We start from the raw sequence: 19,335 nt of genomic DNA on the forward strand, positions 1-19,335 counted from the left end.
AACTATCGAAAACTTTTGTTATGTTACCTAATCTCTGAATGTTTGTTTTTTGTAATTTTTTATGTATGCGATCTCGGAGTGTGTATAAACAAGTTTGACGGTTAGATCATTGAAAAAAGTTTCGTAGAATGTGTATCGCGTCAAAATGGTAGATTAAATAAACACTTAAAGAGTTAATGTTATACTTCCATTAAGTATAAAATAAGATAGTGTAAATATTTTAAATTGAAGATCATATTTATTCATTACATTCTTATAGGGTCGAGGAGTGTAGCTGTAAAAAATCATTAAAATCGGTGCTAAAATAATCGTTAAATTGTGATTTTTCGTTTATAATTGTAAATTTTTTTTGTTCCGTTACGTAATCTCTGAATGTTTTTTTTTTACAATTTTTTACTTATGCAATCTCGGATTGTGTACAAATAAGTTTGACGGTTGGATCATTGAAAAAAGTTTTGTAGAATGCATATCGCGTCAAAACGGTAGATTAAACAAACGCTTAGAGTTAATATTATACTTCCATTAAGTATAAAATAAGATTTTGTGGTATCCACTAGCGTAAATATTTTAAATTGAAGATCAAATTCATTCATTGCATTCTTATAGGGTCGAGGAGTGTAGCTGTAAAAAAATCATCAAAACCGAAGCTAAAATAACCATTAAATTGTGATTTTTCGTTTATAACCGTCGAAAACTTTTGTTTCGTTACCTAATCTCTGAATGTTTTTTTTTTTTTTTTTTTGTGATTTTTTACGTATGTGATTTTGTAGTATCTACAAACAAGTTTGACAATTAGATCATAGAAACTAGTTTCGTAGAATGCATATCTCCGTTAAATTTCCCTAAATTTTGAAGTGGAAAAAGTAATTTGTGGTAAATTTGTATTTATGTTTTTCAAGTATTGATTAGACAATATTTAGTTTATGTGATGACACTTTCATTGTACAATTATCTTTTTGTTTCTTTGCCGCATATTTTACATGGGTTATTATCTATTAAACCAAACAATTATTTATTTAATTTCTAAAAACGTATTCTATTTAAATACATATTATTTATTTATTTATTTATTATACCAAACAATTATTATTTTATTTTTAAAATCGTAACAAAATTTTAGGGGGATTTTTACCGCCATTTTTTTCTGTCGATTATAACCGACAATAATAAAAATTTTCTAAAATAAAACCCCTCCATCTCTTCGTTGCGCCTTCTCCCTCCGGCCTTCCTTCCTTCATTTCCTTCTCTTACTCTTCTCTCCTCATTTACTGTCCGCATCTCCAGTCTCCTCTTTCATCACAACAGAGTCAAGAAAATGTTCGGAGTCGTCTTCCGGAATCGCAGCTTCCCAATGGACATCCCTTCATTCTCATAGATCGATACCTTCCACTGGATTCTCGACATGAACACCTTCGTCTGTAGATTTCCCTATTTTCCCTTTTTTTTTCCAATTTTTTCTTTTGCGGCGCAATTTATCATTCTAACGTATGGTTCTAATGTGCGTAGGGGAGGTATACGACCAAGTTCGCGAGCTCTGCGTATTTCTCTTAAACAACTTCACACTCCCGTCGGACAAAGCCCTAGCCGTCTACATCCAGTCCCTGGGCTTTGGCTTATTCTTCTGCGGCACCGTCACCTTAGCTAGGCCGTCGACGATCCTTGCTCTTCCGTAGCCCAAGCGGCACCGCTGTCGGCCAAAATCGGTGTGTCGGTAGAGGACCTGGCAACACTGTCGTCGTTGGACGTCACCGCCGATAAGTGAATTGAGAGGTTGACGATGAAAGTTGGGGAGAATCTATTCAATTTTATGCAGTCGTTTTGCGGCGTGGATGGGAGCAAGCTGGTGGTGCCGATGGATATCTTGCACCGGTGGTTTGACAAGTTTCAGGAGAGGGCTAAGCGCGATCCTGAGTACTTGAAAGGCTTCGCTTTGTAATTTTGTAAGCTCTGCTCTGTCTCTCTCTTTTTCCTTTTTTTTTTATTTTTTTTATTTCGTTTAGTTGAATTTCTCAGTTTGTAATTGTATGATAATTACTACTTGATTTTTGGGGGTTTTTGCCCAATCCAATTCCAATGTAGTAAATGTTAGGTAGAACATAATTTGCGAATGCTTATCTATTTCAAGAGTTGAGGCAGGAAGCCAAAAACATGCAACCAGTTACAGTCGACTAACCTTAAGTACTCCGAGGCTCTCCGTGTGATAAGGGGAGGGAAAATGAATGGTCATTGTGTAGGCGGTCCATTGTTCCAAAAGCCTAAATAACTAACATACTGAGGTTACATTGATACAAAGCCACTCTGGCTTCAACGATTCTTGTTCTAAGACTAATGCGTTCATAAAATCAAAGCAAATTAAAGTCTAGGAATCACAGCTGGAAGTAAAGTCAGTTACTGGACGAAGAAGCATACATTTCGTATCCGTCCTAAAGAAGCATCAAATAAAAGCATGCGTTCTCAGAATGGTTCGCCAACTCCACTTGCAATCTTAATATATTTATTAATAAAAGCATGTATCAATATATTTTTTTTATTATTAATATATTTTCTGTCAGTTTTATCCGACAATAATGTTTTTATTTATTTATTATTAATATATTTTCTGTCGGTTTTAGCCGACATAGAATGCTCTTATTTCTTCATTATTAATATATTCTCTGTCGGTTATATTCGACACAATTTCTGTCAGTTTTAGAGTATTTTCTGTTGAAAAATTCATTTCCTGACGTTGACAATTCGGTAGCTTATTAAATCCGCCACTACATCCATTTTCTGTCGGATTTTCAGCAAAATCCGACAGTAATATACGTTTCTTGTCGGTTATTATAGCGACACTAATAAATGGTTTCATAGTAGTGTAAGTGTTTGTTAAATCTATCAATTTGATAGGATATGCATTCTACGAAACTAGTTTCAACGATCTAACCGTCAAATATGTTTGTATATACTCCGAGATAGCATGTGTAAAAAATCGCAAAAAGAAAACATTAAGAGATTAGGTAACGGGACCATGAGTAAAAAAAAACATTAAGAGATTATTCTGGCCGTTGCAATGCGAAGATAATTTGTTCATCAGCAATCATTCTAATTTGAAAAGGCGAAATATACATAACAGTGATTTACTACCAATCCTCTTGTAATTAGTTGTCTAATAGTGTAAATAAGCTCTTGTTTATGCTCATAACTGCCATAATACTAAAATAATAGCTACTAGAAACTGAAATAATAAAATAGTCAATTTCTGTTGGTTAGAACCACCATCATTAACTTAAAAACCGTCGGAATATGTTAAAAATATTTATAAAAAAAAGAATTCAAAAATACTGGCGGTTATAATAATTTTATGGCGGTTGCATCAGACACTAAATATTCGTCAAGAATTTATGTCGAATATAACCGACAGGATTTCATTGTTATCCAACACTAACTGAATGATGTGTCTGATATCTTTTATCTGACATAATGACTTATTAAACCGCCATTATCACTTGACACCTAAAGCTAATATTGTAGTAGTGTGAGAGACGAAGAGAAACTCTTCGTCACGCAAAATGAAGATTGCGCGACGAAATTGGTGGTCGTTGCGCGTACCGAGCGACGAAACTGGGTTTCGATCCCCAAGCTCTTGCGCGGCAAACATACAGGTTCGACCCACAAACTCCTGCGCGAATATGGAGGCCATCACAGTAAGATTTTAAAATTGGTTTTTTAAATAATTTTTTATTTATTTAATTATTTTTTTCCTTTTACATGTTGCTAATATTGTTTTATGTAAAAATGAATTTAATGAAATTAAAAATAAAAAATGTAAAGAAGAATATTGAATTAAAAAATTATTGTAAATTTACATACAATGGAAAAAAGTATTTTTAAATTTGAAAACAATTTAAAACAAAACTAAAAAAGGTAGTCGTCGACGTCACAATCACCGACTAGTGGTGTTGCTACTGCGCTGGGGGGCTGGGAGGTCGTTTCTGGAGGTGGTTCAATGTCGGGGAAGTGAATGCCATAGATTTGAAGTGCACGACGTATTTGGTTTATCAAATTGTTTTGGGCCGCAATCTGAGACTGCTGGGCCGCAATCGTCTCCTTTAGGTCCACCACTTTAGATGTCAGTGTTTCGACATCTTTAGTTCTTTGCTTGGAGGATGAGGCAGACGAGTCCCGACGGCGAGCTTTCCTAAGCCCCCGGTGAACATTCCCATGCCGACGACCGAGGGTCTGATCAAGTGTGTCTGTCATGATCTGAAACCCAGCATCCTTGATGAGTAGATTTTATATTATATATTTTACCCTAATCTTAGTATATTTTGGTTAATATTTTGGAAGAATTTTGATACTTTGAATTGTATTTTCAATATAGGACTTTCGACTTCCTCTGGAGCAAAACAGAACCAAACGGACGAATTTTGGAGTAATTCCAGTTGAAGGACGTTCGTGAGTCACTTAGCTTGATCGTATCAAAATTTGGGATTTTTTCACCAAGCGGTTATTTTCTGGCGATGGAATAAAGAAGCAGTGCGCAGTGCTGGAAAATGATGTTTTTGAGCTTAAATTGCGTTTTTGGAGCCCAAGATGACCTCAGATGGGTTCGTGGCATTCTGGAGAAGTGTTCAGAATATTCCAAACATTAAATGCAGCTATATTGGGCCAGTTTTGGAGTAGCTTATGGGTCCAAAACGTGGCTGTTCAAATTTTAGGCGAATTTTACCATTTAATTGAGGGTTATGTTTCCATTTTTATTGGTTTTTTTTATTAATTTTAGTTTCCTAGGGTTTGTGTGGGGCTCGGCAGATATATTGCTTGGCCGTCTACAATTTTGAGGTACGCTTTATTTTATGCAATTTTGGAGACAGATAGAAGGGCTAGGGTTTTGGAGATTTTTTACTTGAAGGTGTTTTCAATCATTTTCTTAATAATATTTTCTATGATTTTAATTATGAATATGCGTAACTAATTTCTATTGCTAGGGCGAAGCCTTGAGCCTTAGCATGAATATGTGATTTTTATTTAATTGCTTATGATTGATTGCATGCATACTTTGAATTGTTAATCACCGAGATAAAAACTATCTAATTGTTTTAATGCCTGATCACCATTAGGATCTTTAGAAAAGTAATTTGATGCAATTTTGGTCGGAAGGTTCTCTGAAATTGACGCTGGCTTCTTGTGATTAATAATTGTAATTTCATTTAGGGTGAATACCACGTCTTAAGGATTGCATGGTTTTCAAAGAATTTTCATAAAGGTTAATGAGTCTTTCATGTTCAGATTTGATCCGAACGTCCGGACGAGTTGCATGTTAGATATACATTCTATGTTGGTGGTTACAAGTAGAATATGAATTAGGAAAATCTAACCTTCAAAGTGGCATGTGTAGATCATAAGTAATTGGTAAAAGTTCATAGGATTGCTAGGTGATGGTGGAACCCTAGTGCTTTCTTAATTTGATTCTTCCAAAACTGTTTTCTTTTTCCCCCAGTTCTAATATTGCAAATTGTTTGTTTTAATTAATTAGTTTCATTTTTAATTTAACTAGGTTATAAAATCAATCACCTCAATTTCTACTTTACAATAATTAATTAAAATTTGATTAGTTTCGAATTATTTAATAATCCCTGTGGAGAACGACCTTGCGAGATCCGTTTATACTACAATAACCTTGTGATTCTTGCAAGTATTATAGGAGTTTTTAGCCCGTTCACATGAATAGTAAAATCTAGGGCTGGTTCGGGTCGGGATCCCGAATCGAAACCCAAAGCTCGAATCCCAAACCGACTCCCTTCGGGATAGGATTCTAAAACCCGAAACCGTACCAGAAATTTGGTATTCCCAAAACCGTACCAGAAATTTGGTATTCCCGAATTTCGGGAATCCCGAAATTGTTTCGGTTTTTCAGTTCGGGATCGGGAATGAATGCAATAAGAAGATATCAACCTAATTTAGGAAGATCGAATGAATGCAGTCCCCAAATAACAAATTTCCAGTCCCCTAATCGCAAATTTGCAGACAACCCATCAAAAATCAGATAGTCAAGGATCGAAGAAGCCGTTGATCAAAATTCAAAAGCAGAAAAATACAAAGAAATCAAGCATGCATTAACTGAAATTAGGGGATTTTCAAAACAGAAATCCTAATTTTAATTCTAAATCCCCAAATTGAAAGTTCAAAACCCTAATCCTCAATTTCAGAATCCAAATCCAAATCAAGGTACAATAATTTCATGAAGTTTGGCACCTTCAGATTGGAGAAGCTTCGATATGGAGGTCGTTGGAGGTGGAACCGTGGAAGTTTGGATTTGGAATATGGTGTAGTGGTCGATGACTCGACGGCCGACATGTTGAGTTTGTGACAAGCGGAGGAGGAGGAGAGCAGAGAGTCTAGAGACGATTGAGAGTGTTGAGTCCAAGCCTGTTGAGTGTTGACATAGCAGAGGAGGAGATGAGACAGTGCAGAGAGATCCAAGAGGTTTCTGTCTTGAGTGTGAGAGAGAGAGCATCGCATCTTCATTTGAGAAAAGAGAGACAGTGAGGTCTTTTAGGCTTTTAGCCAATGGTTGAGATTTAATCTCAACCGAATCCAACCTTAAGGTTTATTCAAGTATATATAATATATAAATAAATAAATATATATATATATATATATATATGTATATATCGGTTCAGGATTACCGAACATTTGACAACCCATTCCTGATTCCCATACCGTAGTTTCGGGATTATTTCGGTATGGGTTACCGAACTTTTCGGGATTTTTGATTTCGGGATTTTTCTGTTTCGGGTTCGGGAATTTTTCGGTCGGGTTCGGGTAATTCGGGAATTTTATCCAGCCCTAGTAAAATCCCTATCAATCCTCAAGGGGAAACACCTCCTCAATTGAGGTCTATAGGGGAAGCTCGGAAGCCACCTCCTCCATAACGGTCTGGCCCTTTTACACCATGGTGGACTAGAAAATTGAAAAAAAAACAAATTAATTTGAATATACATGTAATTAATATTAATACTAATTCAATATTAAAAAATTGAAATAACTTACATGAAGCTGCTTCGTCAACTCATCCTCAGGCCGAACGTACACCTCCTTGAACATGTCAATTTCAAGAAACTTTGACCCCTCCTGAAAAAATTTAAAAAGTGTTAACATAGATTACCAATTGTGTAATAAAGAGTAAAAAGATTGAAAACTTAAAATAAATATACGGTTACCTTACGTCACTCCTCCAACATATAAGAGAAGCGTCGTGAACTGGATAGGTAAAGAAGTTTCTTCTTCGATCGATTGATCGAGTTTGCCCTCATTTTTTTTTGTTGAATTAAAAAAACGTATTAGTTTAGATATTTATAACAAATGAATGAAAAAAAGGAAAATTTTATTAAAATTGTAATTTTTTTATTAATATATTATTGAAATATATATTATACATACCATGTACTTCTCATCTTGAAAATAGATGAAGAGCTACTGCCATTCATTATGATGGTCCACCAACTCTATAGGGCACCCAACTTCTAGAGCGACCTCCTGACCGCCATATAGCTCATAATGCTTGTGGAGGTCACTCTTCCATTGAGTGAACCTACCAGAGCAAAGGTCGTTGATGTACTTCATTTGATTATTGAAGTTGGAGAGCTCATAGTTATGCTGCAAAACTCAACAAATAAATAGTAGTTAAAATTTATAATCTTTGTATACTTTAATACAAATTTAGTATTTGAGGTTGAAAATACTTACCGATAATTCATGAAGAACGACTTCCTTCACTTCTTGTGGGACAACTCTCTATGACTCCCACTTGAGGGGGCAATGGTTCCTGATAACTGATGACACACCCCGACCCAGAATGTCCACTAGGACTCCGAATTGAGTTGTGCTGGCTGACATCTGGAAGGTGACAAAGCCATAAAGTATGATGATGTGGAAAAATGTGAATAAATTTAAACCTAAAAGTGCCTAAATACAAGAGTGTGCCATGAGCGGGAATGAACCCATTTCACACGTGACGTTAGAGCATAAGTAAAGTACAGTAAGGTGGATTGAAATTCATACCATCGAAGGTAATCTCCAATAGCAAAACTTGCCACAAATCCTCGTCAATACGAAAGCTCTACTACTAGACCTGGAGGGATAAAAACAAGAGTGAGTGGCCATAAAAATAAAGCTTTAATAAAGACCTTCTAAACGATATAGTCCCTCACTGTAACACCTGTTTAGCTTCCAGGAAATCATTGATGTGAAATTTAACTAACACACAAATTAAACCCTATTAAGATAGCTGTAGTATATGAAAGTAGGGATCGTTCTAGGCCGGGGAAAAACTAGGGATGCTAATCAACACAAAAGAAACTCATAAACACAAAACTAGACTCTAACTACTCAAAATAGACTAAACTGACTTAAAACACACAAACTAAGTTAAATTGACTCAAAATAAGAACTAGAATGTAATTTGGACAAAAATTGAACGAGAAAGACTCAAAACACTAAAAAGAACCTAGTTTGGACAGATTCTGACCTAAAAACACTAAATAGAAAAAGGGGTTTGTTTTTGACGAATTTAAGACTAGAACTAAACAAATTTAAAGACTCTAAATACTGTGGACGAAATTGGTGATTTAAAGGGTGAATGACTAGTTAGAGGGTCCTTCTCCACACATGACACACATGCATACAAATCAATTTCCAATTATTCTTTCGATAAACCATGAATGACAATGCCCCAAATTAATTGTGAGAAGCACAAATTAACTTTCAGATTTTCCTAAATTCATTGAATTGGACTTAGCGACACAACCAAATTATTCTTATCAAGTTCCCTACATGAACTGCATAATAGAGATACATATCAAAGATCATTAAGTTCTATGAGAATCATAAGCATTGACAAGGCATTCGTAACTATGAACTGCATGATACTCCTGCCAAGAATTCACTTAACACAATCATGACTAGTGAGTTGTACTACTTGTGAATATAAGTTCATAATGATTTGGTGAAATTCCCTTATATTCTAGCATCAAACTCATGCATGCAAACTAAGTATGCATCCTTAATCAACACACAAGAATAAGTTATCAATCAAACAGATAAGTAAATCAATTCATATCACACATATGTTCATGGCTTTGAATTCTCCTCTAACTAAAATGAAATTAGTTCCTCATGTTCCTCATGTTCGCAATTAAACAAAGACAATTAAATTTAAACATTGAAACAAAAGATAGAATACACCTAGAAACGCTTCAACAATCTAAGGGTCTTGAATGGCCAGCACGGCTCCAGGGGTCTCCTCTCCTTTCTCCTTGCAAAGCTATGGCACTAGAAGGATGTATGTATACGAGGGATGTATGGGCGATTTTATGATGAAAGGTGGGTGAATTCTGAGTGCTACAACACTATATATTTATAGGGAGAATAGAAGGCACGGCAAGGTTGTGTAGGAGGGGAATTAGGACTCCAAATCATCAAGGAATAAGGATTCTTCAATATCAGATTCTAGGGAGGAAAATGATTGGTCTTTGCTGCAGGAAACATCACTTCTAGAAGGCTAGGTGAGGCACACTTTTAGGGATAAGAGATAAGGCTTCTAGAAAGGGTTTGTGGCAGGTTTCTAGAAAGAAAGGGATAAGGGGTGCGGCACCTATCTAGGACATGTGATAGGGCTTCTAGAACCATGTTTTTAGGTGATCTAATATGCAATTAATTCCCCCTTGCAGTTGGAATTAAGGTAGGATAAGATTAGGATAATATAAGATAAGATAAGGTTAGTTTGGATAAGATAAGGTTGGATAAGGTTTTGGATAATGTTCCTTCCTTTTAGCTGATTCCTTATCTTCTTTGTCATGAATTTATTTTCTTCATCTTTTCAGCACATTCCTAGCCTCTTGAACTTCAAAAAATGTCCATCCACCTTGCTCCATGCATATGCTATCCATTCTTGGCCTAAAACTGCTCCAAAATGCTCCAAATTGCACTTTCTTGCCAAGTTTGTCATTTGGACCTACAAACACACAAAAATAGCTTAAAATACTATAATAAGTAGAAACTAGCTATGAAAATGCAAGAAAATAAGCTAACTAAGTCGCATAAATATGCTCCTATTAAATTCCCCCACACTTAGCTTTTGCTAGTCCTTGAGCAAAACGAAACAAACACAACATAACCTAAACCTTCCAATGTTTGCCTCAGGGATTTTCAATGAAACATGACACATTAAAAATCACTACTCACATAGATTTTAGCTATCCTTACCCTCGAACTCACACTTAATCGCAGTCACCACTCACAAGCTCGCATTTAATCAATTAAAACAATATTTTGAATATAGTAACATGCCTTAGAGAATTCCCTCAATTCCTCACCGGATATACTCTCTATTTTCACACAGATTTTTTGACTACACTCCCTATACTAGATATATGTGAGAAGATTGATGTAAACATGTAAACTAGCCACTCACATACGTTTATAATCAAAGAAGGCACTTTATGGAATTATTAATGCATGTATATATATGATCTTATGAACGGAATGCCACTACTTAGAAGCGAGAACTAGGGATTCCATATACTGATACCAATTTCAAATTTCACATATTGAAACACATAACAACCAAGATAAAGTCAAAGGGTTGTAATGGGGCTAAGGTATTGGCTAACAAAGAACGGTTAAGGATAAACAAAGGTTCTTAAAGCAATAGTAAGCACAAATAATGAAATTGACACTTAGAATTCACTTTCGAATGCAGCAACCAACTTTAAACACAAGGGGGAAATTCACATAACACTTAGGGCCGGATTTAAACTTTTGGACCCTTTCTTCAACAACCAATACTTGTGAGTTCATTCTCACTTATTTCTCAACTCTTTTCCTTTCTTTTTTCAACTTTTTTGTTTTTTTGTTTTTTTTTTCTTTCTTTTTTCTACTCGTGCCCTTCCTTCCCTTTGGCACACTAAGCATACATATTTCCCATGAAAAACCTTTCCCCCACACTTGTTTTTCTACATAATGTGGATAAAAAAGAATTCCCTCTAAGTCATGCTCCACTATACTCTAAGACTAAGGGTATGGATAGTCCTATTCTAGGCTAGGTAAGGATAATGTGGCTAACAAAGAAAATAGGCTAAATAAGGCGTAAAGGGGTTAAACCTACAATAAATATGCAAGGGATTTAAGGCTTTTTGGCTCTGGTGGTAACTAAACAACTTTATCTTGTTATATGTTATGCACTCAATTTTTAAGCTTTGAATGAAACGGGCATGAGTTCTAGTATTTGGAACTATAATGATGAAAATGCATTCTAAGTAGCAACCAAGCAAAGAAATAATGAGATCATGCAACAACTTTAGAAAACAAGAAATCACAGATTAATAACTCTCCAAACAAAGTTTAGGCTCAAGTCTCTCAGGGTTGTAGCGTTAGTTTGAGTTCCTTCCTTCAAGCATGTTACAAAAACTGATTTTTTTTTTCCTTTGTGATTACATGTGAATTCGTTAATGACAACTAAAACCAAGGTAGCTTTCTTTACCAGTCATGCAATTAAAAACCAAATCCTCATCATTGTGTTGGAAGGTACCCTAAAACACAAACAAACACACAAAAATGACTCTAAAACGACTATTTTTGGGTTTTTCAAAACTTTTTCTAATTTTTTTTTTCAAATTTTTGTATTTTTCTTTCAAGTCACATTAAAACACTTCAAAACACACTAAAAACACTTAAAACATTGAAAAACAACTCTAGTGGTGCTAGGTGGTAAAATCCCACGAAAATCAATGCAAAATAGTTTGTTTACCCCCCCCCCCCCACACTTGAACCAAACATTGTCCTCAATGTTTCAAACATATACTAACAAGCAAACAAGCAAACAACACAAGTAACAATCACGACAATCATGGCAAAGTAAAAGCAATAAAGAGTAGAGTTTAAGAACACAAATCTGGTTATGGAGTCGGAGCTTCCTAGGTCTTCTTTATTTGAACGCATAGGTTGCCTCCCAAGAAGGGGTACATCCTCCACAACATGCTCCTCGAAATTCTCATAGTATGGTTTCAAACGGTGGTTGTTCACTTTGAATTCATTTCTTGTCTTTAAACTTTGAATTTGGACTGCACCATAAGGAAAAACATTAGTAACAACAAAAGGACCAATCCATTTAAAACGTAACTTACCTGGAAACAATAGAAGGCGAGAGTTGAAAAGTAACATTTTCTGCCCTATAGAGAGCGTCGTGCTACGAATCATCTTGTCATGGAATGCCTTCGTTTTCTCCTTGTAAATATAAGCGTTCTCATAAGCCTCATTCCTAATCTCCTCAAGCTCATTCAATTGAAGCTTCCTATGAATTCCAACTACATTTATGTCTATATTGAACGTTTTGACTGCCCAATGCACTTTATGCTCCAATTCAACAGGAAGATGGCACCGTTTCCCATAGATGAGCCGAAATGGAGACATCCCAATTGGTGTTTTGTAGGCTGTATGATACGCTCACAATGCATCATCCAAGCACAAGCTCCAATCTTTCCGAGTTGGCCCAACTGTCTTCTCCAAAATCTGCTTGATTTCTCAGTTGGTGATCGGATCATATTTATATATATTTTCACTTCGAATTCACTCGTCTTTTCTTAGTTAGTTCCTTATATTTTTGAGCTATTTACGTTATTTTTGTGTTTATAGGATTTGTTATGCAAAGAAAATAAAAATAACACAAATGAGTTTTAAATAATAAACAGAAAGAATATTGGTTTTGGATTTGTTACTTGAATCTGCTAATTATATTTGAATTGATATAATAATGGCTTTAGTTACTATGGTTGCATTTCTATTGGTCTATTGTTTCACATTTATATTTGAGTAGGTGTGTAAATGTGTGCATGTATTTGAAGTAGATGAAAATCATGGTATTGTTTGTGGCTTTTGTGTAGATAAAATCCCTTATATTGAATCTGGTGAGTATATGGCCTATAATAACGAAAAGGAGAAAACAAGTGGAGACTCACGGATTGGACATCAAGAGAACACGAGGAAAATATAGAATGGGGAGAGAAGTGGACTGACGGGTGGGATTGGAAGAAAGGAAAGAAAAGAATAGAATAAGTGAAAGGGATAGAAAGTGGGAAATAAAATAATAGAAGTAGGGAGAAGTGGAATGCAGCGTGAGAAACTGAGGTGGAGACAGACGGACAGGAGTCCACAAAGAGGAATCCAACGCAGAAGCGGGGAAAGAAGAAGGAGAGAGTCAGTACGGAGGGGAGGAATAAACAAAGAGAGAGGGAGAGAAGCAAAAGCTGCCACGGGCAGCGTGAGCATAGCAGGAGAAGGGAGCTGCCTTTGGGCAGCTCGCAGAAGGACGAAGAAAAGGGAATTGGTGGAAGGCAGAGGGCTGCCCTTTGGGCAGCGTGAAGCTGCGGAGAGGAAAGAGGAGCAGACAGCTGCCTTGCTGCAGCAGAAAACCGAGGAGGACTCGGACTGGGTGAGACGAGAGGAGAAGTCAGAGCAGCGTGGGAGCCAGGAGCTGACGTGGAGGTCAGGAAGAAGGCAGAACGAAGGAGGTCAGCGCACAGGAAGCAGAAACACTCTCGCTCTCGGTTAAATCTTTCCAAACTTCTATTTTATTTTTGTTTTAATAATGTGTAATTAATTTTATTTTGGCTAGAGGTTAATTCGAAACCATGAATATATTTGTAATATGAATTGATTACCTTCGGTTGTGATTTCATAAGTTGTGATTTCAATTTACTTATCCGTTCGTATAAAAACTGATTTGTGTATGTTGGTTGAGAGTGCACGCTTAATTTACATGCATGAATTTGATGCTAGAATATAAGTGAATTTCACCTAATCGTTATGAACTTATTTTCACAAGTAGTAAAGGTTGCTAGTCACAATCACGTTAAGTAAATTCTTGGCAAGAGTATCATGCTTTTCATAGTTACGAATGCCTCGTCAATGCTTATAGTTTTCACAAAGTTTAATGATCTTTGATTGTATCTCTATTGTGCTTTTCACGTAGGGGATTTTTGAAGAATGTTTTGAATTGTTGTATGCGTTTTCCCGTCCAATTCAATAACTTAAGGAAAACTTGAAGATTAAAAAAAAGTGCTGTTCACGGTTAATCTGGAGTATTGAAATTCACAATTTATTGAAAGAACAACTGAAAATCAATTTAGGTTGCTTATGTGTCATGTGTGGAGAAGAACCCTCTAGCTAGTCCGTCATTTATCATTTTACCTTAATTTTATGTTTTTGTCAATTCTGTAATTTATTTAAGTTTAATTTACTTCTCGTCAAACCAAACACCCATCCATTATTAAATTATATTATTTAGTTAGTTTTCTTTATTGTTAGTCTTTTAATTTAATTTCCGTCCATTTCAGTTCCTAGTGTTTAATTTAATTGTTTTCATTATTTTGAGTCATTTTAAGTGTGTTTCGAGTTATTAGAGTTTTTCGCCTATTTTTGTGTCCTTGAGTCTTATTTAATATTTTTAAATTAATTTAGAATAGATTAGCAATCCCTCCTAATCCCCGGCCTAGAACGATACCCTACTTACATCTATACTACAATTGTCAAAAAGAGGGTTTAATTTGTGTGTCAAGTAATTTTTCACACCAGTTGGAAACTTCGACTTGGCCACTTGTTTGAGGATGGTAAGGTATCAAAACCTTATGTGTGACATTATACTTCTTGAGCAGCGCCTCGATGGTTCGATTGCAAAAATGGGAACCTCCATTACTTATAAGTACTCTTGGCATTCCAAATCTGGCAAATATGTTAGTTTTGACAAATTCTGCAACCACTTTGGAATCATTAGTACGGGTGGCTTTTGCTTTCACCCATTTCGACACATAATCCATAGCAAGTAAAATATAATTGAAACCATGTGAAGAAGAAAAGGGACCCATGAAATCAATACCCCAAACATAAAAAATCTCAACAAAAAAGATAGGGGTTTGCGGCATTTGGTCTTTTGCACCTATGTTGCCCATTCTTTGACAACAATCACTAGTAATACAAAAAGTTCTAGCATCCTTAAAGATAGTAGGCCAATAAAATCCACATTCTAAAACCTTAAGTGTTGTGCGTTGTGTACCAAAATGACCCCCAGATGCATAAGTGTGACAGAAAGTTAAAATTGAAGTAAACTCCGAATCATGAGCACACCTATGAAGAATCTGATCAGGGAAATATTTTCATAAGTATGGATCATCACACACATAGAACCATGCATCCTTTTTAAGTTTATCACGTTGGTGCTTTTTTAGGGTTCTTGGAACTTGTTTAGACAACAAATAGTTCACTAAATCAGCATACCATGGCACACTTACCTCAATGGACAGCAGCTGCTTGTATGGGAATTCTTCTAGGATGGGTACGGGCTCCTCATCATGTACCAAACGGCTCAAGTGGTTAGCCACCACGTTTTCACTTCCTTTCTTATCCCGGATTTCGATATCGAATTCTTGAAAGAGAAGCATCCAACGAATAAGTCTTGGCTTAGCTTCTTTCTTTGTGAGTAAGTACTTCACAGATGCATGATCAGAGTAAATTATAACTTTAGTACCAAGTAAATACGAACGTAGCTTATCTAAAGCAAATACAACATCAAGAAGTTCTTTTTCAGTGGTGGAGTAGTTCAATTATGCGTCATTCAAGGTCCGGGATGCATAGTAGATGACGTGTGGCTTCTTGTCCTTTCTTTGTCCCAAAATAACCCCTAATGCATAATCTGAAGCATCACACATAAGCTCGAATGGAAGACTCCAATCTGGTGGAACTATGATGGGGACCGAAGTTAGCATCTCTTTAAGGTGATTGAAGGCCTTCTCACATTCATCGTCTAATTTAAATGGCACATCCTTTTGAAGGAGATGGCAGAGAGGTTGGGAAATCTTTGAAAAATCTTGATGAATCGCCTATAGAATCCTGCATATCCAAGAAAAGAATGAACCTCTCTCACCGAAGTGGGAGAGGGTAAGTAGCGTACTGAAGGGATAATTATGAGATTCTAGAATGGGATTTCATAATGACTATCATGCATATACAAATCAAAATTTAATATACGAAAGCAGCGGAAGCATTTATAACATATTATCAAAGCTATAGTCATGCAAATCCCCTTCAAGGTTCATAGGTTTATATATAATGCATCAAAACAATTTATAGAATCAAGAACAAAGTGAAGGTTAGTCTTATACCTCTTGATCTAGACTTAAGACCAAGGATGGACCACCTCCAAGGCCTTTGCTCCTTGAAATCCTTGAGCCTAGCTTCCCTCCTTGCCTCCTCCACTTTGTTAGAATGAGTGCTCCTAGGTTCTCTTCAAGTTCCCAAAGTAGGAAACCTCTAAAGATCCTCACCCACTAGTGTAGTGAGAAGGATGAAGGAATAACCAAAAGGATGTAAGAGATGTTAGTAAAAACCCCCTTTTGGTGGCCGGCCTTTGTGGTTCAAGATGGCTATTTTCTTTTGCCTCTTTTGTTGTTCAAAACTCACAAAAACCCTAATGAACTTTATCTCTATAAAGTTGCTTATATAGACAAAAGAAACCTAGTCAACAATTTGACTAAATATCTCACCTTTCCTCACCTAAAGTGGCCGGCCCCTTTGTGTTGTTTTTGGGCTTTGGGCTTTTGTTATTTCAAGTCATCCAATGCTTGAATAAAAGCCCAATGGGTTTAGGCCCAATGGGCCTAATTAAACCCGAACGTTTCTTTAAGCCCAAAACGATCTTTATCGCTTTTATGATTTCTTTAGACTTTTCTAAATTAATCACAACACATAATTAATCCAATTAATTGTTTCCATCATCCATTAGTTACTCACTACAATAGTGTTGTGGTGAACAATCTTTTAGGTTCTAATTAGCAAGGCAGTGAGGTGATTGACATTAATCCAATTGCTTATATTTAATTCAATCACTTAGTGAATTAAAACCTCATTTTAATTCACCTTTCTTCTTTGACGACTACATCTAATCATCTAGAAGAACTCACAAGCTATGAGTGACATCTAACCATATGTCATAGCTACCCAAGCTAATGTAGAAGTTTATTCAAAGAACCTAGTCAGTTGGAATTACAATGTAATTCAATCATTCTCTAATACAATACTCTCAATCACATCATTAGGGTATGGATATATCATGTCAAACCCCTAATGTGATTATTCCTTCTTATATGATCCAATTGAGTCGTATAGGAACGCTTTCCTTTATTACGCTCGATACTTCGGCCGAAGATTCCCGAATCATATCTTAGAGTATTCTTCCTCTCTTATCGAGGATTAGAGATTCCTTGTTGCGCATACACTTGCCTTCATGACTAAGTGGCTTAACCCCAATTATGCCGTGGACACCCTCGAATGGGGAGACTTTGACATAATCAAAGATTAAGTACTTAACCACAAGACAACGACGATGCCTCAGGTCTAAGGATTACTTACATCTTTCCAACCATTAGAGTTACTTGCTTGACATGTGAGTAGACCTCCATGCAAGTACTCCCGTTCGATTGTGTTCAGTGAACTCATTCCCTTAATGAGCACCTACATACTTGTCTTAGTGTCACAACACGAATGGGATGAGACTTTCCATCCTTCCAATTGAAGCAGACATAGTATGTACCGGTCTACGCATTGTCAGTATCTTCTTCAATCGATCCATTGTCCATGGATTCACTATTCAGGACATATTTCGTTTATTGAGATAGTCCTAATTAGCATCTTTTCCATTTGATGTATAAGAATCATCCATACATCGATTCATTTGTCCTGAAAGATTTCTTCCAAAGATTGACTTTCAGGGCATATTTCCAACACGTACAAGATCTATTTTCGATTTATCAACCTCAATTCCCTTTTCTGAAACTATGTGTCCTAAAATTGTGCCTTGTTTTACCATGAAGTGACATTTTTCCCAATTTAAAATAAGGTTAGTTTCAATGCAACGTTTCAAGATTAATGTGAGATTAGCTAAACAACCGTTAAATAAATCACCGAAAACACTAAAATCATCCATGAAAACTTCAATAATCTTCTCAACTAATTCTGAAAAGATACTTGCCATGCATCTTGGAAATGTGGCTGGTGCATTACATAAACCGAATGGCATTCGACGATAAGCAAAAGTACCAAATAGACAAGTAAAAGTAGTATTTTCTTGATCATCTGGAGCTATAACAATCTGATTATATCTCGAATAACTATCAAGAAAGCAATAAAAAGAATGACCAGCTAACTGATGTGATATAAATTAGCACTCAAATTAAACCCTCTTATTAATAATCGTAGTAAAGATGTAAGTAGGGATCGTTCTAGGCTGGGGATTAGGAGGGATTGCTAATCTACTTAAAACTGACTCAAAAACACAAAACTAGGCTTGAAAACACTTAACTAGACTCAAAGAACTCGAAACAAACTAAAGAGACTCAAAACAACACAAAATAATCAAATAGACTCAAACTAGACACTAAAGGGTGATTTGGACGAAAATTGATTTTAACTTGACTCAAAACACTTAAAAACACAAGTTTGGACAAATTCTAACTAATTTGACACAACAAAGTAAAGGGGATTGGGGTTTTGACGAATTTAAAGTAAAGACAAGTAGATTAAAGACTTAAACAAGTTTGGAACAAAATTGGGGGAAATTATGGGTGATTGGCTAGCTAGAGAGTTCTTCTCCACACATGACACACTTGCATACAAATCGATTTCCAGTTGCTTTTCCAATAACCATGAACCTCAACGCCCCAAATTAACCATGAATGGCATTAATTAACCTCAGATTTTCCTTTAGTCATTGAATTGGATGGATAACACATCGGCAATCAAATTATTCTTCAATAGTTCCCTACATGAGCAGCATAATAGAAACACAATTAAAGATCATGAAAATCATAAGCATTGACATGACATTCGTAACTATGAACAACATGATACTCCTGCCAGGAATTTACTTAACACGATTGAGACTAGCAACCTCCACTACTTATGAATATAAGTTCATAACAATTAGGTGAAACTCCCTTATATTCTAGCTTCAAATTCATGCATGCAAACTAAGTATGCATCCTTAATCAATAAACAAGAATAAGTTCGGAATCAAACAGTTAAGTAAATTGCATTCACGTTTTATGAAATCACAACTGGAAGTAATCAATTCATATTGCAAATATGTTAATGGTTTTGAATTCTCCATCTTCTTCTTTGTTGTGGCACAAGGTGTGGGTGAAGGGTTGAGTGGATCGGATGATTGGTGTGAAGTATGATGAAAGATAGGATGATGAAGGATGAGATGTATGAATGGTGTGGCAAGGTTTAATATATATAGGGAAAGAG

At 35.9% G+C, this 19,335-nt stretch overlaps 1 long non-coding RNA gene and 1 pseudogene across 1 annotated transcript; one reads left to right on the top strand and one right to left on the bottom strand.

Moving 5' to 3' along the window:
* The first annotated feature begins 1,230 nt into the window (after positions 1 to 1,230).
* Positions 1,231 to 2,100, top strand: LOC126608584 (uncharacterized; annotated as a pseudogene).
* Positions 2,101 to 6,818: 4,718 nt separating this feature from the next.
* Positions 6,819 to 7,299, bottom strand: LOC126606455 (uncharacterized). Its single transcript, XR_007617210.1, has 3 exons — positions 7,203 to 7,299; positions 7,033 to 7,113; positions 6,819 to 6,942 (listed from the first exon to the last, which is right to left on the bottom strand). It is a non-coding gene; the product is annotated as an uncharacterized LOC126606455 (long non-coding RNA).
* Between the last annotated feature and the right edge of the window lie 12,036 nt (positions 7,300 to 19,335).

This window comes from Malus sylvestris, chromosome 16 (assembly GCF_916048215.2).
Source record: "Malus sylvestris chromosome 16, drMalSylv7.2, whole genome shotgun sequence".
In the NCBI taxonomy this organism is placed as follows: domain Eukaryota; kingdom Viridiplantae; phylum Streptophyta; class Magnoliopsida; order Rosales; family Rosaceae; genus Malus; species Malus sylvestris.